Source organism: Delphinapterus leucas, chromosome 3 (genome assembly GCF_059928025.1).
Source record: "Delphinapterus leucas isolate spDelLeu-1000000601 "Yukka" chromosome 3, BTC_Dleu_Yukka2, whole genome shotgun sequence".
In the NCBI taxonomy this organism is placed as follows: Eukaryota; Metazoa; Chordata; class Mammalia; order Artiodactyla; family Monodontidae; genus Delphinapterus; species Delphinapterus leucas.
Window position 1 is genome coordinate 117,852,973 of NC_143131.1, and position 25,896 is coordinate 117,878,868.

General features: G+C 58.6%; 1 protein-coding gene across 2 annotated transcripts in view; it reads left to right on the top strand.

Annotated features, from left to right (window-relative positions):
• Positions 1-268: 268 nt before the first annotated feature.
• The window catches only part of CXXC5 (CXXC finger protein 5), a 34,218-nt gene continuing 8,590 nt past the window's right edge, over positions 269-25,896 (top strand). The window contains exon 1 of one of the 2 annotated variants that reach the window (XM_022588938.3): positions 269-805. The gene's annotated coding sequence lies outside the window, so the exon portion shown is untranslated. The remainder of the gene's footprint in view (positions 806-25,896) is intronic. The other variant, XM_089909363.1, reaches the window with a different exon arrangement.

Sequence of the window (25,896 nt, forward strand, 5' to 3'; positions counted from 1 at the left end):
GGTCCTCTTATTTTTTGTAAAGTTGCAGAAAAAGAGGTGAAGACGGGGCGCGCTGGGGAGCTCAGCCTGGGCCGACCTCGTCAGAGCGCGGGGAGCTTGAGGCGCAGTGGCTGCGGCTCCGGCCTCAGAGCCTGCGGCGTCCAAGTGGCCAGAGCTGCGTCGGGAGGGAGGCGGAGGGAGGAGGGAGGGGAGCCGAGGTTGGGGGGGGGGGAGGAAGGAGGAGGGAGCGTTGAGTCCGGTCCGGGTTTTGCCGGCAGCCCCCGGGCAGCGTTCAGAGCTCCTGCCCGGGCGGGCGCGCGGCGGCGGCGGTGGCAGAGGCGGCGGAGCCTGAGCGGGGATGTAGAGGCGGCAGCAGAGGCGGTGGCGGCGGCGAGAGCAGGCGCCCGAGCCGAGAGAGAAGAGCGGCCGAACCTTGTTCCCCGAAGCCGGGCCCCGCGTCCCTGCCCTGCCCAGCCCAGCGCCCAGCCATGCGCGCTGCCTGCTGAGTCCGGGCGCCTCACGCTGCGCCCTCCGCCAGCCGCTCAGCGCTACGCTTGGGGGTGATTAGTTGCTTTTTGTTGTTTTTTAATTTGGGCCGCGGGGAGGGGGAGGAGGGGCAGGTGCTGCAGGCTCCCCCCCCTCCCCGCCTCCGACCAGCCGCGGCGGCGTGACTCCGGCTCCGGACCCGGGCACGGCGGGCGGCGCGGTTGGAGCGGAGCGCACCGCGGCGGCGGTGCCCAGAGCGGAGCGCAGCTCCCCGCCCCTCCCCTCCCCCTCGGCCTCGCGGCGGCGGCGGCAGTGGCGGCTTGGACGACTCTGAGAGCCGGTAGGTGTCGGGCCACGGCCCTCCCCCGACCCCCCCCGGAGGCCGGCCCCCTCCCCTTCCCCGCCTACCTCCCTCTCCTCCCCCGGGGCCCGGTGCGCGGCCGGGGCCGGAGTTCGCTGCAAGTCTGCTGAAAGTTTGGCGGCGCGGGCTCCCCCGAAGTTCAGGTGCGGAGAGCCAGGGACGGGAAAAGAGGGGTCCGTGTTTGGGTGTGGCGGGGGGCGCCCGTAGTCTGAGCCTCGGAGCCCCGGAGGCTGGGATCCCTAGCTGCGGTGATCGCTCGATGGCCTCTTCTATACTCAAGCCTCCCCAAGCCGCAGTCAGCTCGGTCGCAGATCACTGAGTTCAGACAAAAAGAGGGGTTTTAGGGTCGGGGACGGCGGCTTGGGCGCCATGGATTGGGGTCGGGGCTCTCCCTGAGGGATACGGTCCCCTCCCCAAGTACTCGCGCTTGAGGGCACAGGGGCGGCGGGAGCCCGTGTCCTCACCTCTCGGTGTTGGGCGGGCGCTCCGCCTGCGGGGGCGGCTGATTGGAGATCTCCGGCGCGCACTCCCCCCAACAGACCCCATTCGCAGCCCTGTGTTTTGGGGGCATTACTGCTCTAACGCCCAGGACGACGCGTGGCTGAGTCTCCCCCTCCACTTGGAGGGGGCGGTGGCCACTTCTACATTTCCCCTGAGGCTCCTCGCCCCCGCTGCCCGCGGGGTGCCTGGCGGGCTGACCAAGTTTGACCTTTTTTTTTTTTTTCCGTCAAAGTATCACCCCCGACCACCACTGCTCTCCGCGGCCTCTTTCTCCCTTCCTCCCTAGCCTTAGGGAGTCTTTCAGGCTGTCTCCTGAGCCCCGCGTGGCCAAGCAGCATGCAAAGCCAGGGAGGGAGAATGGGGGTGTTCCTCTAGCTGCGGAGCTGTGGGAGGCGGGTGTCCCAGGCGCCTGCTTCGTTGCTCTGGCCCCAAATTTACCCGTGAAGTTTGGCCCCGAGCCCCCTCCTCTCTTCTTCCCCAGAGCGGGGGGCCGAACCGCCGCGAGAAGAATGTGTTAATTTTCTTGCTGGGGGAAGTTGTCCTCGCCCGTAATGGGCTGCTTTCCGGCGGGGAGCGCGGGGTGCGCCCGGCTTTGTTTATTTGTAGGATCAACAGAAAGTGAGTGACCCCAGTTTTTAAATGGGGGGCCGCCTCCGGGACCTGTCAGAAGAGCTGAAGCACCCAATGAGGGAGCAAGATCGCTTTTTGGTCTCCCCCCCCTTCAGGAATCGGAAGGGGTACGCGGAGTTGGGCTGGTGACACGGGCTGCAAGGAGGAACCTTGCAGATTTGGGGGGTTCTGTAGGCACTCATCCGGGAAGACTTGCTCCCTCCTCTTGTCTCCTGCGACGGGGGTCTGAAGGGTTGGCAGCCGCGCCCTACTTTGCCCCCTGGACCCTGGGTGGTCTGAGAGTCGCGTCTTCGGATAGAAGGGGCTGAAGGGGGGGTTCTGGCGAGCCAGCCTCTTGACCTCCGCCTTAGCCTGCGCCGCGGGCGCTGTTCGGAGTCCTAGGTTTTGTGGTGGGCCCGGCCCCCCCGCCTCTCCGCGTTTGCGCAGGAAGCGCTGAGGAGGGGGCGTGTACGTTGGTTCGGCCCTCGCCCCCGCCGGAGCCGCCCCAGGGCGGCCGGCAAACAGAGTCCCTTTCAAGTTTTCCGCTGGGGCCGCCTGGCGGGGGCTGCGTGCGCGGTCGCTGCGGACTTGTTTGGAGCGCTATTTGAACGCCCGGCGCCACCTCAGCTGCCCCGGCCCGCGGGGGCGGGAGGCGGGGGGGCCGGGGGATGGCTGTCCATGTAACTGAGAGCATTTAAATTAGATGTTTTTAGGGGGCGTGCTGGCCTAAGCTTGCCCAGATCCCCCTCCCGAAAGACCCTCGTACCCTAGGTGCCAACCGTCATAGGAAACCCAGGAACCTGAAGCCTCCTCCCAAACCCCTTTTTGAGAGCGATGCGGGGAGACTGAGGCCAGCGCTACTTACTACTGCGTAGTGTTGATTTAGCAGTTTCTCTGGATGAGACTCAAGCAAGAGCTTGGGGCGGGGTGAGCGGGTAGTGGCCCGCTCTGCAGCTGTCACCCCCTTCCCAGAACGGAAATTGTCCTCTCTCCTTGGGGAGGAGGGAGAGGGGGTGATTTTTGCCCTGGGAAGGGGTGGGAACAGCTGAGGGAGGTTGGCCTCTGAGTTTTCAGTCAGCCCTGGGGGTCTCGGTAGAAGCCCACCGCTCCCACATGCCCACCTCCAATCCTGGCAGGACCTGGGGGCTCTCCCAGGGAAGCAAGAGCTAGCCTTGCACCTCCCTCTCCCATGCCACCTCCCTTTCCAAGGTGGGGGCAGAGGTTCCTCTGCAGAAGACAGACCCTTGGCTGACTGGCTGTCCGTTGGCGCCTTATTTATGTGTGTATTTGGGCCCGGCTGTTTTCCCGGCTCAGCAGGTGACCCTGGCCAGGGCCTCCTATCTCTCCCCCGACAGAGCCTGTTGACTTACCCGTGGGCCAGCGGCCTCGTCTTTATCACGTGAGGCCTGGAATGTCCACCCGGCAGGGCTGGGCTGGGTGGGGGAAGGGAAGGGGAGGGGAGGATTCTGCATCCAGGGCCCAGGCCAGCTCAAACCTGTGTTCTATGGGTTCCTACTGCGGCCCCCAACTCTTGCTGCCTCTTTCCAGCTTCTTGCCTACCTTCTACCCATTTGGCAGATGTGAAGCTGAGGCTTATGGGAGTGTGGGGGGCAGGGTTGCATCTGGATAAAGGATCAAGTCTCTGGGAATTAAATACCCCACCTTCTTTAGGACCTCATCTAGTTATTCATGGGAGAGTGGAATGGAGATGGGGGTCTCTCTGGGAGGGAGGGGTGTAGGCTGGGCTGAGGTCAGCTGACTTTCCAGGATGCCTGATAGGGTGGAGGAATGGTGGGATACTGATGAGCCAGACCCAGGCCTACTTTCTTAGAGCCTCTGGTCGGGTGACCATGAAGTCAGAACTAGCTCCCCAAGCACGGTGTTCTGAAGCATGCCTTAATTGACCAAGGATGGGGTGGGGCTCACTTATTATTACTGTTGTTATTATTATTGCCCACTCTTTATATATAATTTACTTATTCATTCATTGGTCTAGTGTGTATTTATTGAGCACCTACTGTGTGTCAAGCCCCACCCTTCTGGGAGTGCAGAAATGAATCACTGACTCTGCCCCTGCTCTGGAGGCAGGCCCAGGGTAGAAACTCCACCCTCTTTCCCTACCCCCTGGGGCTCTGAATGGGGCTTTCCCATTTTTTTCCTGGGGCTCTACCTCTCTTACCCCCCACCACCTGGTCCCATCGTAGCCTGTGTGTGTGGTTGTATGGGTGTGCGTGTGTGTGAAGTGCCCTTGATTAAGTGTATTAATAGTTAAACTCTCGCTCATAGCTGGAACTCACCAGACCACAAAAAGCCTCCCCAGTTACTCACGCACTACTGCCCAACAAGAATATCCCACTCAAGTTTTTTTTGCTTTCTCTTACTTCCCCCTTTATTCCCCCCAACTCTGAGCCCACCTCCCAGGCTGCGGGCAATAAGAAAGGACTGCCCCCTCAAAGACCCAGGAATCTCCAACCATTCCACCTGCCCCCTAAAGTCAAAGGCAGTGTCAGCTGCTGGATGAGGCTGTGTGGGTCTAGTCTGTTGGTATGAGATGTGGGAATCTGGGTGGTGTGTGTGCTAATGACTCAAGATGTGTTTATCTGTGACTGTGTGTGTTGAATGTGTGTCTGTCTATCTTGGGGTGTAGGAGTCTGAGCATGTGTATATTTGTGAATCAGGACATGTGTCTATGGATCTAGTAGTTGTTTGTGTATGCATCGCATATACCTGTGTGTTTGTGAACCTGAGAGCCTATATCTGAAAGTTGGATTTGTCCCTGTAAATCTAGGAATGTGTATATTCTGAGTTCTGTGTGCTTAGAATTTTGGAGAGGGTGTGTTCATAATTTGTGTATATCTGTGTGTTTTATATATGCTTGTAAATATCAGAGTGTCTCGCCCCCTGGGTGGTGTATCTGAATTGAGAAAGTGTGTGTGACTCTGGGAGTGGCATATCTGAGCTGTGCTGACAATGGTCTATGTCTGTCTTTGGTGGCTGGTGTCTATGTTCCTTTCTCTTTCTGTCTCTCCCTCCCTTATTGAGGCCCTGAGTGTGTGAGTGTATGTAATGTTGAACCTCTCCCACCCAGTCTTTCCCCTCCCCTGCCCTCCCTGGCAGTAACTGGGCAGCCTCCCCATCTGCCTGCCTGCTGGGAGTTTTGGAAGCCATGGAGGGAGACAGGCTGGGGCCGGGGTGACAGCACGTATCCACGGCGATGGCAGCCTGTGATTATGGGAATAAAAGGATTTTAAGGTCATGGGTTTATTTTTCTGTTTTGTTTTGTGTTTTTCCCCCCTTTGGTGGAGCCATTGGCAGCAAAGGACCATTGCTGTGTGTCTGCAGGTTGGGAGTCTGTCCCCCTGCAAGTGAACATGGATCTGCAGGGCTTTCCTGGGAGCATGAACACGTGTGTGTACATGCATGAGTGGAGCCTGTGAGAGCGTGTGTTCCTATCTTCCTGCTCCCCATGGGAGAGTCCACGGGACTGTTCCCTGGGGGAGAATTCTCAGGAAAACTTCTTGTTTCTGGGTGTTTCATGGAGCTGGAACCCTGTAGTCCTGTGTGTGCTGAAGAGCGGTCTGGCCCCAATCTTTGCCCACCTGTCTCCCCCTCCCTGCCCACCCACCCCCCATAGGGTGTCTCTGGCCAGAGACTGGCTAGGCCCAGTCACCTGGGCCAGGCCACATCTCGGGGTGTCAGTGCCCCTGGCCCTGCTCCAGCCCCTGTAATTGCATTCTGCCGCCTAATCCCCCGCCAGCTCAATTAGATCGCAAATTCTTCTTCATTTCCTGCCTCTGATGCTGGCCTCCCTCTGGGCTCACAGGGCCAGGGAGGGAGGGAGGGGATCTTGCCCCCTCTTCTGCCAGCACTGAGGGCTCTGGAGGTGGGGGTGATTAGTTCCTGGCACACTGGCCCTGGGGTGCTTGTTGCAGCCCTGGGGGCCAACAGGACAGGGCTTTTTGGACCAGCCTCAGTATCCCCATGCTAGGGGAAGGGGCTTGTGTAATCTGGTACATGAGCTCTGGGTAGACCAGGCAGATCACTCTGGCCAGGCCCCTAGGCAGTGCCCTCACTGTGGGTCCCCACAGGCTCTGCCCATCTCCTGTTCCCAGAGCAGTTGCTGACGACCCCTGGCATAGCAGTTGTGACCTTGTTTTTGACCTTTTCCTGTTGGCTGTTCCAGGCACCAATAGGATCACTGAGCTCCCCTCTACTGGGTCCTCCTAACCTCCTGCCTTGACCTTGCCTAGGCAAGTGTATTTGACCACTGACTCAGGATTCAGACCTGGCTCCAAATCCTGGCCATGTCACTGCCTAGCTGGATATATGACCTTTGGTCCATATGTGTTCTTTCTATGATCCTCAGTTTCCTTATCCCTGAAATGGGATAATAAGAGTGCCTGCCTCACAAGGCTTTTTTCAGATTAACACAGGGATGGCTGTGCAGTGCCCAGCACCAGTGGCTAACCCACAGTCAGCATTCAATAAAAGTTGGCTTTTATGGTGATGAGGACTTCATATCCCCCAGTGAAAAGGAAGACAGAACACGTGGCTCATGGTTAGCATTTCTGTCTCCATTCTGCTACTTACCAGGTGTATGACCTTGGGTACATCACTTTGCCTCTCTGGATTTCTCTTCCCCATCTGTAAAATGGGACCGATAATGGGTCTGACCTCACAGGATTATCTGCATGCAGTTGCTTGGCCCCAGCTGCCCCTGCAGGTTTTCAAAGTATTACTTGTCCTCTTATTTCTTTCCTCACACCAAGCCTGGGTGGGGTGGGGCTGGTGAAGACACAGGCTCAGGGACAAGGGGACTGGCCAAGGTCATGAGGCTGATAATGGGACCTGGGTGGGTAGGAGGGCTACCTGCTGGCTTGCTTGCCCATTTACTCGCTGGCTCAGCTGAGCTGTGAGGCATGGCCTTCCCTCCTGCTTGTCTCTGTGGAAAGTGGTGGCTTGGCTGATTTTTTTTCTGTAAAGGGGAAGCTGGATGTCTACCCCCTTCTTCCCCAGGAGGCGCCTGTGGCAGCGGCTGTGCTGACAGGCCTCCTGGCCCTCTTACTAGGGTGGCTGGCAGCTCTGGAAGGCCGACTGCGTGCAGATCAGCCAGAGGGAAGAGGGAACCGCAAAGGTCCCCTGCCATCACTAATCCCTACGGCCCCTCCCACCCTCTGCCTGTCCTCCGTCTGGATGGAAAGACAGAAAGCAGCCAGAGCAGGAGGAGAGTTGGGGGAGACTTGCTCTGCTCAGGAGGTGATGGAGGGCGACAGACACGGGTTTGGGAGGGGGTCTGCTTCAGGGTCCCTGTATCTCCCTGCTAGTCTCCTTATTTCTATGACCTCTGTCACTCATTGGCCTAGGGTCTTTAATATTTCATGGCCTTTGGAGCCGGCCCCCTGCCCCAGCGCACAGGCTCCCTTTGTCTGCCTGCTGCCCCCCACCCAGGGACATCTGTGTCGCTGAATTGCTGAATTACTGACCCCAAGGCTGCCTCTGCCTTCCCCCAACCAGCCCTGACATCATCCCTGTCCCTCCTGACCTGCCTCCCTGGCACCTCTGCCTGTCACACCCTCCATCTCTCCTGCGCATTCTCTCCCCTCCTCTCCCGTCTCTGACTATCTCCCTGCCCTTTCCCTCCATTTTCCTCTTTTGTTGGCCTCCTCCTTCCCAGCAGAACAGAAACCGCAGCAACTGGTGCGCCTGTCTGCCCCCCCTCCTGGGTCCACCCCTTCCTGCCCCCTCCCCCCAGCTGTGCTGGCCATGAGAGCTGGTTTTATTTATTTTTCTGTTTGTTTGGGAAGAGGGCAGTGGCAGTTCTGGGCCCTGGCTGCTGCGCTCTGCCTAGAGCAGCGGGCAGGCGGGCCGTACTGGCCTCCCAGGAATGTGGCTGGGACGCCCCGCGCTATATTTACTTCCCTCCAGCTGCTGGCCCCAGCAGGGCAAAGCCAGGCCTGCCCGGTGGCCCCGGGGGAGCCCTGTACCCACCCTCCCCTGTCCAGCAGACCCCACATGGCCCTTGGGCCCACTGTTCCCTCTCTTCCCCATGACCTCCGTTGACCTCCTCGGACTTGCCCCGTCTGCCAGCAGGAACCCTCATGTGCCGTGCCAGGACAGGCATGGAGTGCGGGCGCTGGGGCCTGATTCGTGTGGGACAGCACCTGGCAGCCTCCACACCTCCACCTAGGGGCCTAGCCTAGGCCTGTAATCTGGTGGTCAGAACTATGCAAAGCATCTTTCCGGGCCTCTCCCTACCTGGCCTGGTCCTTGCTTTTGCCATGATCCCCTCGGCTCTGCTATGATCACTGGCAGGGGTTGGGTAGGGTAGGGTGGGGGGCCTGAGCCGGCGTCAGCAACTGCGTTCTGCTCACTGCTACCCCGCTTCCCACATAACCTGCTGGACCTCCCAGGTTTCCCACGTAGACGCATTCATATGCATAACTAAGTTCTTGCACATGCATGTGCAGCACACATGAACACATGATGGAGTGTGTACCTTCCTTGGAGGCAGGGCCATGCCTCTTGTCATTGAGTCCCTCATTCATCACATGCTTATGGGATTTACTGAGCCCGCTCCTTGCCAGCCTTGCAATGGGATGTGGCAGTGATTGCTTCCTGTACCCCCAGTGCCTGGCACCAGCTAAGTGTTTGAAGAGCTTTAGCTGCTGCTCTAATCAACTGCTGTCCCCCAATTATTACTGTAATGATCATAATAGGTCGTAACAATGGTGATGACAATGGCTAACCCATCCTAAGCCCTTCCTGTGGGCAGGCACTGTGTGAGCAGCTTTCTAGCCTTCACTTCCTTTAATGCTCACAGTAGGCCAGTGATTTGGGTGCTGTTAGCATTCCCATATACAAATGAGGAAACTGAGGCTGGAGAGTTTGTGACTTGCCTCAGGACTTGCCACTGACGAGTGGGATTGGGTCCTGGCTGAGCCTTTGACTGGCTATAAACACCAAGAGGACAGCCAGGGTTGGTCTCTGTGTGGTGGTCCACACTGCCTGGTCACAGCAGGCACTCCGTAAATGCCTATTGAATACAGGCCGTGCTCTCTTTCCTTCTCGAGGCCCCCAGACTCCTGGCAAGGGGCCTGGCATCTGGTGGGAAGATGGGCTGATTGGCTAGTTGGGTGAATGAAAGAATGAATTGATGAATGACCAGGTGATTGGCTGGTGGAATTGAGTGTTCTCAAGGGACACCAGAATGGGGGATGTGCTTAATGCTGGTGATCAGAGAGATCCACAGATTGGCTGTGGAGACCCACTGGCCCTGTAGAGGATTCTGGAAAGTGAGCTTGGGGGGCAGGGCTGAGAGGTGCAGCCAGAGACCAGTAGGCTGCTGAGGCTGAGCCCTTGGGGCAGGTCATGTCTTCTCCCTGGACCTCAGTTATTCCATCTATCAAATGGGCTTGGGAACCTTGCCCTGGCTGGCTGCCAGCTGGTCTGGGAGCCTGAGAGGTGAGGGGACTGTGGTGGGAAGGAGGAAGCAGTGGGTGGTGAAGACAGGAAGATGAAGCGTGGAGCTTGGCTTGGAACCTGAGAAGCAGGGAGACCAGCCCTGACCTGACGCCCGTCCTCCCTCTGAGCTACAGGGTAAGGGTGCAGGCTCACAAACTCCTACCCACCCACTTTTGCTCTGGCGCGGGCTGGGCTTCCTGACAGCTGCAGCGTCAGTGGCTGTGTGTGCCACGAGGTGGTGGCCTGTCCTCCAGGACTAGACCAGCTGTATCCCCAGGCTTATAACCCCCCACGCCCGCCCCACAGCCTCGCGTCCGGGTCCTGTTGACCCTGATGGAAGAGCCCAGCCCCTCTCCTGCCTGACCCGCCTCCCCCAAAGCTAGATAGGAAATTGGTTAGCTGGGCACATAGCAGCAGGTAGGAGTGGGCTTGGCCCCCTTTCTTCCAGGCAGCGTCCATTCTTGGTGGCCTAGAATTTTAAGTCACAGGAGTCTAGAATCATAGAATGCTTGGAGCTGAGGGATTCTTGTCAGGATTCTTGTCGTGTTGGGATTCTAGAATCACAGAGCCATGGGCTTTACTGCTGGAAGGATCCGTGAATGGTCATGTTTCAATCTTGTTTGATGCTAGGAACATTGAGGATCTGAGGGGAGGGGCTTCCCTGTGGTGCCCTCAAGTGACATGAGTACATACCTTAGACAGAAACCCAGTTCTGCCTCTGGTCTACCCCTCTTTGTAGATGAAGCCGGCTCGGGGAGTGGGCTGTGTGGGCCCAGTCAGGCAGCAAGGGGATGCGGCTGGCCTGCAGGCACAGGAGGGGTCCTCACGGCAGTGCCTGCCTGCCCGCTGCCCACGCTTCCCCGAGGCACCAGTGTGAGGAGGAAATGCAGGCTGTTGCTTCCAGCGACAGCCGGCAGGGCCGGGCGGCTTCCCAGCTCCCCCTCTGATTCACGGCCGCCTGCAGCTCCCCCCTCCCCTGGGGGCCTCAGCAGCCCCATCTGTGCAATGGGGAGAGGAGGCTTTACCCCACAGTCTAGCGTCACAAGGACAGTACAGTTGGGATTCTTTTTAAGACCACCCTTACGCTGTGGGAGAGTTGGGCGAGTAGTACTGAATAGCCAGCTGGGCGTTTGGACCCAGAGCACTGAGAAGTTCTGCTTGGAGTCGCCCTGATGCCTCCAGTAGCCTGGGAGGCTGAATGGGTTCCTGGGGCAGAAAGTGTGGCGGGTGGGAAATGATAGAGAAGGGCCCTGCAGACAGAGTCTCCTTCAGGAAGAACCCTGGATGGGAGACCTAGCTCACTGGGCTCTCTCCTGGCCTCGATATACCCATCTGCAAAATGGAGCGTGTCATTCCATGAGGTCATTCATTCATTGTCTGCTCTGTGCCTGGATATGTGTGCTGGGTACTGGGGATCCTGAGGCAAGTAGTGGGGAGAGGAGGGGTGTCCTTGGTTGCGGGGTGGGAGTATGATTTGGCTAAAGGGGTGACTCTGGGAGAAGGAATGAGGGTGGTGCCGGTGGGGGCAGATAAGGGGCTGGCCAGCGAGGCGCAATGTCCAGCGGAAAATCCCAGCTGTTCTCAGGAAGTGTTTCCTCCACTGGTCCCCTGGGAGGGAGGTGAGGCAAGCAGGAAGGAGGATAGTTGGGGCAAACAAGGCCCCCAGCCAGTCGGATGGAGACGTCCCAGGCCTGGCAGCTGGGCAGGTGTGCCCCTCACACTGCAGGAGGGCTGGAACACAGCTCCGCACGCTCTGGGGCTGGGCCTGTGGCGGCGGGCCGGGCTGCCGGGAGGGGCCGGGCCATGGTCCAGATTTCAGAGCCTTCCGCAGGGGCCTCACGGTGCCCTCGCCCTGTCCTGAGCCGCCACCGCGAGCGGCAGATGCTGTTTCATCGGCTGAGGCGAGTGGGAGGCCTCCGGAAGGTCCTCCTGGGAGGTTCCGGGGGGCAGCGGGGGCGTCAGCAGCTGCCGCCCAACCAGGGCTGGCTCATGGTGGCCTCCCAAGTCCCTCAGTTCCCCCAGGCCTGGGGGCCAGGGCTGGTGCTTCGGAACTGAGACTGGTTCCTCCCGCCTTCACTCCCCCTACTGCCCACCGAGCTTCTTGGCTCTGGCCCCCCTCCCATCCCTGGCTGCGTCTGCAGAGCCCCCGGGGGAAGGCAGGGGAGGAGGCGCAGCGGGCTCAGAACAGCGGGTGCCCGCGCAGCCAAGTATTTGCGCGAGCTGTCAGAGACAGACAGGCATGTGGGGAATTTGGTGCGTGTGGGGCTGGGGGAAGCAGCCGGGTGGGCAGGCAGGCAGGAGGAGGGAAGCTGGGGCTGCTTCCCCCGCCTGTTGAACCCTGGAGAGACCACCATTCTCCCCAGCCCAGGCCAGAAGGTGCATCCGGCACCTTCTTCCTGCCTGTATCAGTGGAGTGGGAGGAGCGGGACCGGGACCCTGGCTGATAGTGCTCTCACTGGGGAAGGGGTGCCCTGTTGAGGGCCGGAGCCTGGGAGAGGCTGTCTGGTGGAGTGTGGAGCCAGGCAGGAATCCGGGTTGTGCCCAACTGTGGCCTGCAGGAAATAGCAGCTGTCATGCTCCTGCGTCTCCCCCCACCCCAAGCCTGGCACGACTTGTTTCCTGGCCAGGGTCCGGCTGAGGCAGGTCGGAGGAGCCTGGTATTGCCCAGCCTGGGCAAGGAATAGGCAGGGTGAAGGGGGCCATGTTTATAAGCCTAAAGGTACTTGGGGTGCTGGGGAGGGCTCCCCCAGGCGTTCTTTTGCTGAAGCAGGCTGGAGTCATTTTGAAGGAGGGGACCTCAGCCCCTACCTCCCTGGACAAAGACCCCAATTTAGTCACCTTTGTCTTCTCTCCGATAGTTCCTTTTAGGCAGGTCAGGGCCTAGAGCTGAGTAATACTTGATGTTTCCTAGCTGAGAGCCCAGAGAGGGGCATACACTGGCCCAGGGTCACACAGTGGGCTCCCTGGCTTTCTCCCTACCCTCGTGAGGGTGGGGTCAATGGGAAGAGGTGAACATTGGGGGTTGCTAGGGTGGGGGGCTATATTTAGTCAGTCCTGCAGAGCCAGGGGGCCCCTGGGAGCAGCTGTTGGTGGGGGGGCAGACAGAGGCCTAGAGCTGCATTTAGTCTGGACAGAAATATCCTCCCCCCACCCACCCACCCACCGGCTGGGCGGCCAGGCTGCGGGCTTGTCCCCTGAGGGGCAGCTTGCCTGGGCCTGGCGGCCGGCAGGACAGCAAGATGACCCGATAGGCTTTTCCCAGCTCAGGTTTCGATGAAACAGGAACCGGAGCCGTAGCCTGGGCTGTGGGGGCCAGGGCTGCCTCCCCCCCGCTTCTCCCCTTCTCCCCATGATGCAGCCTCCCCTTCTCAGAGGCCTGGGGAAGCAGCAGGTTATTTATCAAGCTGGCCTCCCTGCCGCGTCTGCCCGAGCCTCCCCCAACCCCCTCCCTTGCGCTGGCGGCCATGAGCCCAGCAGAGCAGGGTGAGCTAGGCGGGCTGGCGGCAGGATGAGCTCAGGAGACGTGAGTCACCCGGTCCCCAGCAGCCCCACGAGGCCCTGCGGCCTGGCAGGCAGCGCGTACTCACGCACGCCCCACGCGGCACCCCCGGGGGCACGCGCTTGGGACAGACGGTCACTCAGCACACGTCGTTCCACACGACCCAGCACACACGGCTGACCCCCACGGGCACGGCCCAGTCACATTCACTGTGCACACTCCAGAAGCACGCTCTCTGTCACACTCATGGCCCCAGCCTCTGGCGCACACGCACACTGGCACACGCAGAGGTGAATGGGTAAACAGAGTCACACGTGGGCGTGCTGGGCCCCTGGGACACGGCTCCAATAAGGCAGTTGTATGTCTGCTCCATCCTGTCACGGCCTCAGGCCATCGTCCTCCGGCCACAGCTCACCCAGATGGTGCGGAGAGCTGGGCCAGGGGCGCTGACCGCACCAAGCCTGGCACGCACATGTGCGCTCTCAGTGTAGTTGAGGCTCCATTCACTCAAAGGCCCCTGTATAGGCTCACACAAAAGAGGCCCAGCCCTCGGCCATGTAGAGTCAGCTGAATTCTACAAGGTGGGCACGGGAAGGGAGGCGTTTTCCCACCCCTCAGGCTGGCTCTCTGGGGGAGGAGGCCCAAGTCTCAGGTGTGGAAGTGTTAAACCCACTTGCCCTCCAGTATGGGGATCTCTGGTCCAGGCAGAGCCTGTTGGGGGTCGATGGGGGAGGGATGCAGAGGAGCTAGGAAGAGGAAAGGCTGGAGAAGGAAAGCCATGGAGAATCGATTTTCCTGGGAGCGCCAAGTGGCCGGCTGCTCCCCCCACTCAGGGAGCTGGGTCCTTGGGAGATTGGGGGTGCCAGAGACTGGGGAGGAATGAGACTCCCTTGATCTAGGGGGCTGTGCCTCAGGAGTCTGTCAGCTCACACTCCTTGCTTACCCTGGCACCCGTTTTCCTCTGTCCTCTTGGTTCCCAAGCCCCTCGTCATCCCCTCCTGCCCTGCAGCCAGCACCCTGAGACTTAGAATTCGGAGTTAGCCCCTGGTTCTTAGTCCCTGGCCTGCAAAATGGATACAGAGCTGGCCTGAGTACAAGGAAGGGCTGGGCTGCTGCGTTAGAGGGATGCCCTCAGGGAGCCTCTATGTTTCTGCTGCCTGTTGGGGCCGGTGCCTGCCTTCCCTGGAGTGAGCAGAACTGGGGGTATACCCATTTTTCATACGCTGAAAAGTATATCATTTTTCAGATGAGAGAATTGAGTCTGATGGGGGTGGCTTCATGGTCATTGAGCTTTGGACACAGTCACCTAACACTCAGACTGCAGATCATTCTGGGCCCACAGGATTGAGACAGCCTAGCAGAGGTCAAGGGGCAGGTGAACTCGGGCCCATGTTGGCTCCCGTCTCCTGGCCACATAGGTCTCCCCCATGAAGGCCTGGACAGTGATCGGGGAGAAGAGAGGGGCCTAGGCATCCTGAAGAAAACAAACAGCAGTGGCCAGTCAGGAGGACTGGATGTCTCCTGAGCCATTGACTCTGGAGTTGGACAGGCCTGGGCTCCACATCTGGCTTGGTTACTTGGAGCTTGATTACTGCCTGCTGTGTAAATCATGGCCCAGTGTGTCAACCTCTCTGACCTCACTTTTGCCACCTGTAAAATGGGTATGACCCTTATCTCTGTGTCTTAAAACTGCAAGAGCTGAAGTAGGTGGTGGGCTGTGGTTCTCACCACGTAACAGTTGGATCTCCAGGTGAGTCCAGCCCTCCCCTCTACCTGTCTGCTCCACCAAAGCTGGCATTTTTCTGGGAGTAGTACCCCACAACAAGGACTCCTTGATTAGAATGTCTTGGATTTACCCTTCTCTAGGACTGTTCTTAGATGACAATGCTGGGGTGTGGGAGTGGAGAGGCTGGGCTTGGGGCCACAGAGAGGGGGAGGGTTGGGAATAGATTGGACCTGGGGCAGAGGAACCCGGGGTCCTTGGGTGGACATTCCTGGGGGCTTCACAGTATGGGTGGAAACAGAGAGCCAGCCATGGTTCCAAGACTTTTTCTATCCCCTAACCCCCAACAGGTAGCAAGGCCACAAGTTAGACTCAAGCAGGGACTTCCAGGTGGCAAACGTGGCCTTTGCAAGGTGGTGAGGGGCTTAGTATACACCTGTGGAAGGGCTGTTGGGACTGTGGGAGTTTGAAGAAGTGCTGATATAGAGCAGGCAGGTCTGGGGGGCCAGGGAGGTAGGAGGAAAGGTTGGCAGGAAGTAGTGGTAGGTTATTCCTGTGGCCAGAAAAGGACAGCTGAGTGCTGCCCTCTTTGTAGCCTTCAGAACCCTACCGTGTGCTCACCTCCCCGTGTTCCTGCAGGTACGAGGACAGGGCAGGGAATGTTCTGTTTCAGGCCGGGGAAACTGAGGCATGAGGGATTGGCTCAAAGGCAAACAGTGGCAGAACTGGGGCTGCAACCTGGATTACCCAGCACTCCTGGCTTGAGCTGTCCTTGACACTCATTCTCGTGTTGGCTGATGCTGACAGTAAAAGTAACAACACAGCTCTCACTTATTGAGCGCCTGTGCATGCTGGCCCCGCACTGAGAACCTCACATATATCCTCTCTAGGACCCTGGTGGGGGTGGGGCTGTCATGGTGGGCATTTCACAGATCAGGGAATGGGCTCAGCAAGATCAAGCCACTTGTCTGAGGTCACCTAGCTGGAGGCTGCAGAGTGGGAGAGGAACCCTGACTCCAAACCCCCCACTTGGACCCTTTCATGGCCTGAACCTGTGCCTCTGGGGGACTCCCTACCCATCTCCCATAATCCACATGATGAGTAATGTTCGTAGTTGGGCCATCCCCTTCACCACCTATGCCCAGCCCCATGACTCTCCTAGGACCCTCTGTTATCTCGGACCCAAGAACCTTGGGACTGCTGACCCCTTAAGCCTGGGGAGGGTGAGCCCTGTTGCCCTTGTCTTCTGCAGACATGATTCACTGGGAGTGGGGTAGGAGTCAGGGCATTCCCCAGGGGGCAGATTGATGCTCCTTAGGGTTGCAGGGATCTCCTTGCAGACAAGTTCTGGGAAGGTCAGTTGCTAGTCTTGTGAGAGCTGCTTAGGGGCCTGGTCAGCGTCACACATCTCTCCCATCCCCACCCCCCACCTTCCTGGGGACTCTTTTCCTCTCTCTGGGGAGCCCAGCGGGGAGTAGTTAAGAAAGTGCCCTTGAGCTGGAGCTATCTTCCTCTTCTGTACGCAGGGGCCACAGTGACGCCCCCACCGCCCCGGTCAGTGTGCTGGTTAGCTGAAGAGAGCACCAGGCACGGCGTGGCCCTGGGTCAGGGCTCACTAAAGGTCACTGAGTCGGGTTTATATTTCTGGAAGTTGTTGCTGGCCTTAAACAGGGGCAGAAAGTCTGGGTTTGGGGCCCTGTGCTGTTTGGCAAGTTACTTCCCCTTTCTGGTCTCAGTTTCTGCATCTGTAAAATGACTTGAGAGTCTGCCCTGCACATTCTCTGAGGTGGAGGTAAGTCACAGTCAGACAGACGCACTCACAGGCCCTGCACCCACAACTGGTCACCAGGTCCCTTAGGCTCAGGGCTCCTGCAGACCTCATGTCAGCACGGGATCCAGGGGGAGCAAGGTGGGCTCTAGAGATGGGCCAACTTGGATTTTAGTCTCACCATCAACAACTTGGGTGACTTTACTTTAACTCAGCTCTGAGCCTCAGTGTTCTTACCTGTGAAATGGGAAGGCCATGGTGCCTACCTCTTTTGGCTGCTGGGAGAATAAAACAAGATGGTGTGGACAGAGCACCTGGCACAGACTCGATCCATGGTGACCTACCACACCCACCAGCTGTCCTCTTGGTTGCTGCACCACCACCGCCCCGTCTTGGTCTCAGGGCTTCTGGGAAGGAGACAGTGCCAGTCTGCTGGCTCAGCCGGCTTGGCCACTGACCTTCAGAGCACCCAGGCTGTCAAGGCCGCCTGACTGCCTGTTGGGCGGGTGGGGGGAGCGCCAGCCAGCTCCTCGCCTGACGCTACCCGCCCCGTTCCCACTCTCCTCTCCGCGCCTGTGTGTGAGCTAATTAATCTCAACCCCTTTGGGGAATTAGAACGCCGCAGTCGCGGCCTCCTCAGCCTCGTGGTGCCGGTGCTGCTACTGGGCCCTGCCAAGACCCACTGTGGTTTGGGGGCACAGGGTGGGGGGTGGGGGCAGCAGGATGAGCTGGGAAGGCATGGGTGTCCCTGAGCCCTCCACCTCCTGGCTGGGGGGCTCTGGCTTCTCGGCCCCCTCCCCTCATTCAGCATCCATAAGGAGGCCAGACAATCACCCTGCCAGGATGAAACCCAACCCCCAGTGCCTCTCTGACCTCTTCCTGGGGCTAGCATGGTCACCCCCTAGTATGGTCATGTTCTATCTCATTGCGGGGTCTTCTTGCCTGCCCAGCTCAGGCTGATGGAGACAGATGTAATTATGGAATTTTCCTTGGGAAATTAATTTGAAAAAGTTAATTAATTGGTGGTTCCAGAGGTGGCAGGCTCCACGCCCAGCTGGTCCTACTGACGTCAGTGCTGACCCGCCTGGGACGTGCAGCTTCCTGGGCAGGCTGGGGAGGGAGATCCCGGTGACCTGGCTGGGCAGACCAGTGTCCTGGCCCAGAGGGGACACCTGGGAAGGGTGTGTCACCTGGACCTGCTAAGCTGAACTCTGAACTCTGAACTCAGCCACTTGTTTGTGTGTTCACCAGGCCATTGTCAAGCTTCTACTATACACTGGCCACAGTGTCTCAAGTGCCCCCAGCCAACATAGACTGCTGAGTGTTTTGTCCAGTTCTTCCGAATCCCTTTTCTCAAGGGAAACCTCTAAACCTATTCCCAAAGTCTTTTCCATAGAGCTCAAGGGACATTATTGGGCCCATTGTACAGATGAAGCAACTGAGGCTCAGAGGGTGTGACAAGGCATTCAGCTATATTCTCCAGCAGGATGTAGTGGGTGTATAAAAGTTAGGCTTCTTCCCAAGGGATGAACACTTCCACAGGCAGCCCCCTCCCAAATGTGTGTGATAGGAGCCTTAAAGTTGACTGTACCCCAAAGAGAGGGCCAGAGAACATGGCCAACCCCTTCCTCCCTGGCATCATTGTGCCGCCTCCTTCCCCTTCCTCAGACATTTGTGGTACCCTGTATGTGCATATGGGGACTTCTCCCACCACCCCACCCAATCCTTAGGATGACCCAGCTGGGCTGAGGCAGGAGGCCCCATACCCTAGGGCTCCCTGGGTTATGTAGGGAACCCTACTGCCTCCTGGACCCCCTGCAGGGCCCCGGACCACAACAGCCTGACCAGGTTCTAGTGTCCGGAGGAGTGTGGACTCTGTTACAGTCTTTGTCTAGACTGAGGATAGGCTGGGGCTGGGGCAGGAGGTGGCCAGGCCTGGGACAGGTCAGGGATATGACCTGTAGGAGGCCAGCAAGGTGAGGCACATGGGCTTTCAAGATGTTTGGGTCTGGGTTCCCCTAAGCTGTGTGGCCTTGAGTAAGTGCCTTAGCTGCTCAGAGCCTCATTTTCTTCATCTGGGAAACAGGTGTGATCATATATGCCACGCAGAGGGCTGTGGTGAGGCACGGGGAGGTATAACCACTTGAAGCATCTGACTTTGGCACCAGACTATTTCACTGCCTGGTGAGGCCGGATGGGTGGGAGAGCAGGGAGCCAATGGAACTGTGCAGGTGCCAGAGCCTGAGAAGGCCAAGATTTTGGAGGGGAATCTGGTGCATGTGGTTGGGACTGGAGCTGGAGGACACACGAGGAGGTGATATTTGTGAAGCACCCAAGAGCCAGCAGCTAGCGGCCCAGAGCCCAGGGGCCTCTAGGGGGAGTCCATACAGCATCTACTCTTGCATTTGTTTAGTGCATTTCCTTACCTCCAGGATGTCCCCAGGGACCAAGTGGGCCCTGCAGTTAATTGTGTAGGCCTCACCTCTCATAGTTGTTCAGAATAAAAGTGACTGTCGTGGGCAGGCTGAGCTGGGCATTTTGCATCCCACAGCCCTCTGATGTAGTCTGTAGTTCTGGGTTTCTTCAAGGTCTGACCTCTAGCCTAGGGTTTAAATGGACCACACCCATTCCCTGAGCATCCTTGTGTGGGCTGGGTATGGGCTTAAAGGGGAGAAACTTCCTCTGCCCACCTTACCTCCAAGAAGCTCCCAGCAGGCGACTGGCTAAGCGCTCGGAGTTCTCTGCACAGACTCTTATTAAACCCTTCTCTGTGTGTCCATAGACTGTGAGCTTCCTGAGGGTGGGATCCATGACATCTCTCTGATCACATGCCCAGCACAGAGTTAGCACTGGGTGGGGGTCATAGGGCTCCTGCTTTCCTATTTGACAGCTGGGCCAATTGACGCCCTGTGAGGACATTGCTCAGCCTTGTGAGGGGCAGAGCTAACCTGGCCCAGATGGGTGTGGGATCTTCTGCAGGCTTCCTTGGGACCTGCAGCTCCTAACTCACCTGGCAGGCAGTGTTCCCAGTGTCCAGCCTTGAGGCCCAGGCTCCTGAGACCTTGGGGAGTGAGGAGTTCTGGCATCAGAGGGTCAGAGGAGAGACCTTAATCTCTCCAAGCCTCAGTTTCTTTATCTGTAAAATGGGGATCCTGGTACCTCTTCCTGGTAGTGCTTGGCGGGTGTAGGATGGGTGGTTAAAAGAGATGTTCTTAGCTTCATGTCCAAAACTTTGTGAGAACTCCTTCTTAAGTGTTCGCCATCTTTATTATGACTATTGACACTGTTATTTTGTTATCATTACATTATTATTCACCCTCCCAGGGCCCCAGCAGCTGCGGTGGCTCTGGGCCTGGATGCAGAGCTCTGATCTACAGTGAAGTTGCAGTTCCTAATTAGTCAGTGCCCCAAGGAGAGGGCCTGGGTTTTTATTTTTGCTGGAGGATCCCACCTGCCCAAGGCTTCCCCAGGCCCTATCATCAACTGGGCTAAGGCTGCAGCCCCCTCTCCAGCCTCAGGTAGGGGGCCTGGCTCCCAGCGAAAGCCTCCCCAAATTTCCCCTGCCACTCTCTCTGCCTCCCAGACCTCCAGGGCCATGAATCATTTATGAGGCAAAAATGAAACCAATTAAGAACAAACTTTGAAAGCCTCTAATTGCTTCGCCTGGTGGCACTGAGGAATGAGGGAAGCCAGGCCTGTTCGGTGCGGAATCTCCTCCGCCCGGGCCTTCCCAGGCCGCCTGTCCCACTGCGTCCCAGGGCGCTGCGGCCTCCCGGCTCCCCGCCGCCTCCCGGCCGCGGACGTGCCTGCGCGGCTCCAGCTTCTGCTTCTGCGTCTGCCGCCCCGGCGCCCGCCCGGGTCCCTGGCCGACTAATTAGGGCCGGCTCCCCTCCCCACGCCGCCCGCTCCAGGCCGGAGGTTATGGCTGCTGTTCCTGCCATCCTGGGGCCTGTGCCCCAGACCTGGCTGCCTTTCCTGTGGCGGGAGCCAGCCCTGCTGGCCTAGCTTAACCCAGACGAGCCCAGGGCACCCTGTCCCTGAACTAGGAGGCTGGGGCTCCCCGCGCCCCCGTCCTGGGGTCCCGGCGTGGGTAGGCGCTGGGAGGTGCTGGGTCACCTGGCTTGAACAGTCCCGTTCAGTCTCCGGAGAGATCTGTGCGTCCCAGCGGGAGTGGAAGGGGCTGGGGGATGACTGATGAGATAGGGAAGCTGGAGGGATACCGGGGAAGGGATGGGGATGGGGATGGGGTTGAGTTCCTGAGCTGTTGCATTGGTGAAGCGGGACCCGACTCTTCTTCTCAGCGTTGCCACAAATACAATAAGCTTATACAGATTCCTTAGCCTCAGTTTCCCCATCTGTCCACTATCAGGACAGGCCAGTTTTCTCTTGAATTTGTAATTTGAGGAGCTGGGCTTTACATGTCCCCCGCCCGCCCTCTTGGGGGCTGCTGACGGGGTGGAGGTGGGGGTCTGGATTATGGACCTGGAAGGGCCTGCCAGGAGCCTTGGGCACTGGTGACCAACCTACTCACTGTGCTGAGGGCCAGGTAGGCCCTGGGCACTCAACGCACGTCGTTTGCTGAAACTGAATTTCTGTGCTTGTGTTTTTCCATAATTATATTAGCAGGTGGGATTTTTCCTCAGGGAAGCGGTGGGAGGGGGAGCGCCATGGCAGTGTCCCCACCCTCTCTGAGCGCGAGCTCACACTCGGCTCTGCCCGCCCGCCTGCCGTAATGATTTTTTAATTATGCAGCCAGTGCTCAGAATTGCTAATCCGCCTCCAGCCCAGCATCCCCTCTAGCAGCTCATACCCAAAGCCCCTCACTGGTGTCCCCAGAGTGGTGGTGTCCAAGCCCGAGCCCATCACTGTGCCCGGGAGCACCACCATGGTGTGAGAAAGGGGAGGCCCGGGCAGGCCACAGGGCCACCTCTCCTCCATCTGCAAGTGACAGAACTTGCTGGTGCGGGGCGCCTGTGGCTTTCTTCACACCCTGCCACCCCTGGCCCCAGCGTGGCTCGCTCCCACCAGCACAGCTGTGGCTCTGGAAGGGCACAGGGGAGTGATCAGTGACCCCAAGGACACGTGCACCCAAGTACGAGCTTCGTCTCCGTCACACCCACACTCACACTTGGCTTCTCTTGCACACACACCCTCAGCCTCGTAGCTATACAAGCACAGTAGCATGCTCTGTGTGTCTCTCACACACATAGCCGCACCTGAGGGCCGGGGTGCCCCCAGGAGACCCCAGTTGCAGCCTCCCGTGCCCTGCAGCGGCCCCGCCCCCACTCTCTTGCCTCCATACCCCCACCCCACGCCCCTGCCTGACTGGGTTGCACCCTGAGGTCTCCCTGCTCCCACCTGGTGGGGTGGCTGCCTGTGGCTGGGGCCTGCCTGAACCTCCGTCGGCCGAGCCTGGGGGAGGTGGCGGGTTGGGGGGGCTGTTCGGCAGCACTGTGGCGGCGGCTCCTCTCCAGGCGCCCGGCTGTGGCATCTGTCAAGGTCAGATAGCGACTCCGGAACCAGCCGGCTCGGCCCCATGGCCCCTCTCGCCTCATTATTTTTGTGTTCCGGGGCTGCAGCGCCACCTCCCTCCCTCCTCCTCATCCTCCTGCCTCTTGCCTGCCTCCCCCATGCCTCTGCAGGGAGGGCCTGCGGTCTGGGGGCTTTTGTTTTCCAGTTTTTTCCACGCTCAGGCCAGGCAGATGCTGGGCAGAGCTGTCAGGTCTTGAACGGCAGACAAGGCAGGTGCCTCCCTCGGGGCTGGGACAGGTTCTTGGCCAGTGGAACCCTGGGTTGGTTTTTCAGGGGGACAAACTGAACCTGGGCAGAGCCCAGCCTCCACCACAGCCCAGGCGTACCTGTGGGCAACTTCCTGTTTCCACAGGGGCCCCAGCACCTGGCGTCAGTTCCTGTCTGCACCATCGCCACGCCAGGTGGGCCCCAGACTCACATCCCAGAACCCTTCAGAGGCCCTGAGACAACTCACAGTGAGCGCATGCACGCCTGCACGCGCGCGAACACGCTCACAGGCCAGAAGAACCCACAAACATCCAGCCACCACGTAAACCACTCTACTTGGACATAAGCACACTCGGTCATACGCGTACGTCCACAGATGCAGATAGCCACATTCCACTCGTACACACAGGGGAGTCACACAAAGACCTCCACCTCCGCTGGTATCTAAGCCCGATGTGTACATCAGTGCTGAAACCCACAGAGTGACAGCTGAGACTGTACACACACGCACACACTCTTGTGCATGTAGCGTGCACAGGTTTCTGACACACCTCCCAGTTGGACACACACAGATATACTTGTCCCTAGGGCTGCTTTCACCATACACACTCCAATCCAAGTGTGCTCCTTGGGGCCTGGTGTTCCTTGAGCAGTTACAACACCCAAGGAGCTTTTGTCCCCTGAGATGCTGAAGTGAGCTTGAGGCTTCCCCTCTGATGCACCCTTTGTGTCCAGGGAGCCCCTGGAAAGTAGGAAGTGGTGGTTGACAGATGGGCCACCCTACCCACCTGGCCGGCCTCCATGGATGTCCACCATCTTGGGCACAAGAGCACTGAGATGGAGTGGAATGGGAGGGTTCTGGGTGGGTCAGGGTGGGCTTGGTGGCACTGGCTGGGAGAGCGGGCTCAGGGGAGTCTCCCAGGCTCTGTCTCTGGGTCCCTCTGCCCATCTCCAGCCCCCAATTAGGGTGTGTAAGTGTTGGGGGAATGAGATGTGGACAGACTAAAGGCCCCCCGGGGTCTCTGGGGTAGCCCTGGCCGTCACTCACTTCCTCCTCCAGCTGCAGACTGCTGTGACCGCCCCCGAGAGGGGGAGGTAGCTGGAGGTTTAGCAGTGGTGGGGGCCCCCACCCCCCAGGAAACTCAAAACCCTGGGCCAGCCGCGGGTGGCGGGTTGGGGCCGGCACAAAGAGGGCCTCTGTGCAGGCCGGCTGGGCTGCCCGCAGGATTCTGGGGGAGGAGCAGGAGCCGGTTTCCGTCCCATTCTGCTTCCTGCGGAGGCCGCCGGAATGCCCGGAGCTCTGGCCCAGCCTGGCCCGTCCGGCCCACCCGCAGCCCCTTCCCCTGTCTTCCTGGGCCCTAGGGTACAGCTGCAGACTTCTCTGCAACAGCATCCCGACATGTTTTGCCTGGAGCCTGAGAACCACCCCCCCAGGACCCTTGAGAAACCTAGAGGGTTCCCCTAGGCTGAGAGCTGAACTGGACCTCACCCTCCAGCCAAACGTGCCTCAGAGCCCTTGGCCGGTGTTGGAGAGCCAGGCCTGGAGTCTTGGTTTCAAATCCTGGCTCTGCCGTTTATTGACCTTGTTGTGACCTTAGGCAGGTGAGCCTCATCTGTAAATGGGGCTAATACTAGTTAGCAAGTTACAGAGAGAATTCAGTGAGAAAATGCATGTGAAATGCTTAGCACAATACCTGGCAGAGGGTGAGTGCTCATTATTAGGGCACTCTGGGAAGATCGGAGAGGGAGGGGTCTGAATGCTCACCCCAGTAACCCTCACACCATCTGCGGCTTGGTCCCAACCCTCTGGCCTGCTCAAAACCCTTCTCTCCAGGCCTCAGTTTCCCCATCTGAAAATCACATCAAGAGCCAGTTCTGGCCTCTGGGATGGGGGAAGGGGGGTGTTCACTCTCTGGAGACTTTTCTGTATCTCTCCACCTCCTTCCACATGGGCCCTTCTGGGCTCATGGCTCCTGCAGTTTGGGGTGAGGAGCAAGAACCATTCTTCTCCATTTTACAGATGGAAACTGAGGCTCAGTGTGGGGCAGCGTGTCAAAGCCAACAGGAAGGGACAGGATGGAGCCACAAACCTGGGCCTGCAGACTCAGTCCCCTGGCCAGTCCTATGGATATGTGCCCTGTCCCCACCAATTCCTTGGCCCACATGTCTCTGAGCTGGCTTTCCCTGGCTTGTCCTGTGGTGAGGCCCACTGGGAGGGAGGTCCTAAGTAAGTGTGTGGGCCCTGATCCCAGGCTGGTGTCAGCTCAGACATCTCCACTTTAGGAAACCTTAGTCTAAGATCCAGGAGCTCCCAAACAGGGAGGCCATCATTTTCTCCAGATCATAATTGCTTATCAAACTGCCTGTTCTAAATGGGGCAATCATAGTACTTCCTTCAGCAGGTGGGTATGAGGATTCGATGAGACAAGCCATGTCCATTGTCTGGCACATAGGAAGGTCTCCATACACATAAGCTCTTATCCTCATGATGCCATGTTACAGATGGGGAAACTGGCTCAGAGGCCATATGCCACGGTCACACAGCAAGGAGGGCCCTCCAGGTCCTTTGACTCTTCCAGAGAAGGAACCTGGCCCAAAGGAGGTACCTGTTGAGGCAGGCCTTGTCTTTATCAGTGGTGTCCCAGGACCCTTGTCTCGTTCCCTAGAGCCCCACATCAGGGAATACCTCCTGCCCGGGACCTCAGTGTTTTTTTGTCCATGAAATGCGTTGATCCCCTCCTCCAGCTCCTTTTGGGAGCTCTGTAAGGGCAAACAGAGCCCCCTATACTCCTGGGTTTTCTCAGCAGCATGTTTCAGTTCTCAGGCAAGGGGGTTGAGCCTGCCTTGAGAATAGGGGCATAAAAGGCCAGGGGGTATGGAGTCAGGGAAATAGGATTGCAGCCCTCACCCCCATTCTGTCCTTGGCAGTTGGTCTTGGGGTGTTAGTCTTAGGGAGGGCCTAGTGGTATTGAGGGCGTGTCCCACCCCAGGCCATCTGCTGGGTGCTAACAGTGGTCAATGTGTCCTTGTATGTGTGTGTCCATCCATAGCTGGATACGTGCCCTGTGCTCTCCAGCGGGGCCTGCATTTCTCCTGGCCTCCAAGACCAGTGTCCCCATGTGTGTCTCCCTGGGCCTGAGTAGGGCTTTTTTTTCCCTCTGGAAACTCCCCAGGCTGAATCATGGAAATCAGAGATGGAAACCCCACACACACATACCCAGTTGCTCAGCTCAGTTCAACCACCGTAGCCTGTGGTCTGCCCTCCCTGCCACCACTGGCCTGCCCACCATCAGTCAGTCTGTCCATCTTGCCTCCGTTGGAGACCAAGGACACCAGCCCATCAAGGTGGCTGGAGGGGCGTGAAGGGGTTGTAGCAGGGATGCCAGGAGTGGGCATGGAAGTGTGGGGAAGGGTGCGATGAGCCAGGGTGTGTGAGTCTGCAACCCGGGCCTACCTAGATGATGGCAGGCTCTGCTGGGCCAGTGCCTGGGGTCCTGAAGGCCCTGATGAAATGCCACCTCTTCCAGGAAGCCTTCCTTCAGCAGGCAGGACGGCTGGGAGGCTATTCCAGCCAGCAGAGGAGTAGGGGAGGGATGGTGCCTTGTGCAGACTCTGCCCTTGGTATTGGTGATAGTTGCACAACTCTGTAAATTTACTAAAAAACATTGAATTGTACACTTAGAAATGGGTGCATTTTATAGTAAGTAAAAACTGTACCTCAGCAAATCTGTTAAAAAAAATCCTGCCCTTGGGCTTCCCTGATGGCACAG